The sequence below is a fragment of the Arachis duranensis genome, unplaced genomic scaffold, assembly GCF_000817695.3.
Source record: "Arachis duranensis cultivar V14167 unplaced genomic scaffold, aradu.V14167.gnm2.J7QH unplaced_Scaffold_57277, whole genome shotgun sequence".
NCBI lineage: Eukaryota > Viridiplantae > Streptophyta > Magnoliopsida > Fabales > Fabaceae > Arachis > Arachis duranensis.
Window position 1 is genome coordinate 12,805 of NW_026264966.1, and position 1,326 is coordinate 14,130.

The window sequence follows — 1,326 nt, forward strand, 5'->3', positions numbered from 1 at the left end:
TATTTATTATTATATTTTAAATTTAGACTTTTTTTGATTTAATATTGTAATAAAAGAATAGCAAGCAAAAAAAATGAAAAAAAAATATGGGAACATTGATTACGCTAATCTTTTTTTTTTAGTTTTCAAATATATTATTTATTTTATTTATTTAGAGTAATAACTAAATTTATTATAACTATAGTAAAATTATCTTTAAACTATTGGTATTATTAGTAAATTTTTAAAATTATTGACATATTATTAGTATATATAATAAGCAATAGTAATTTTTTTATGTTTATTATTTAAAAGATTTATAATTTTTACATAGTCTTTATTCTATTTTTTTCCATATCTAATGACTATTAACTACGATCCTATCAATAGTATCATTTATAGTAGATTATACGAATAGAAAGTATGGAAAATAAAGACAAGAATTATAAGGCTATAGAAAATCTCATTCAAGTTTGACAAGAGCAAGACCGTTTACATATAAATAGTTCTAATAGATGATAAGATTAGTTGATTCATTTACTAAATTATTTCAAGTAATGCTAAGTTCAATTTATAAATAGAGTTTAATTTTGATGCACTGACAGTGTAAAGAGTTTTACATAGTCGTGCAATCGCATCCGTTCTTTTGGATGACCATTCACGCGGTCAATGTGAAATGTATTTATTTTTATTGATGTGTCATTACGTAATTGGATGCATGTGTAAAACTACTTTACACCGTCATTGTATCAAAATTAAATTCTTATAAATATTTGTAGTTCATATTTTAAGTTAGTTTTATAAGTACACCATTTCACAAGTCAAAGACAATTTTTTTAATAGCTTTTATATTTAATTTATTTTGCAATACGATAAAATTCATTGTTCAATCAAGAATTATTTGACAAAAATATTTGAGAATAAATTGGTAGAAAGGAAGGTTTATGTCTTCTCAAATTTTGAGATTGAGAAATCAAGCGGAATATATCTTTTAACTGTACACACGTGCAAAATATCTTTTAAGACGGAGTCACGTATAGTACATACAGTCGATGATCGTAAAATTTCAGATAATCATTTTAATTTACTTGTCCATGCTGATATATTGAAAAAAATAAATGAACGATTCTACTTATTTGGTACGTAATTAATTTATATTAATCCACACAAAATTATTTTCCTTTTGATTTTAAGTTTTGCCAAAAATTGTATAATAGCATCATTTTATCGATAACAAAAATTTTAATAATTTATTTATGAAAATATTTGAAATTGTATTGTGACTTTTTTTTACAGATATATCCTTTTATTAATATATATACTATTGTTAGTTTTATCGTTTAACAT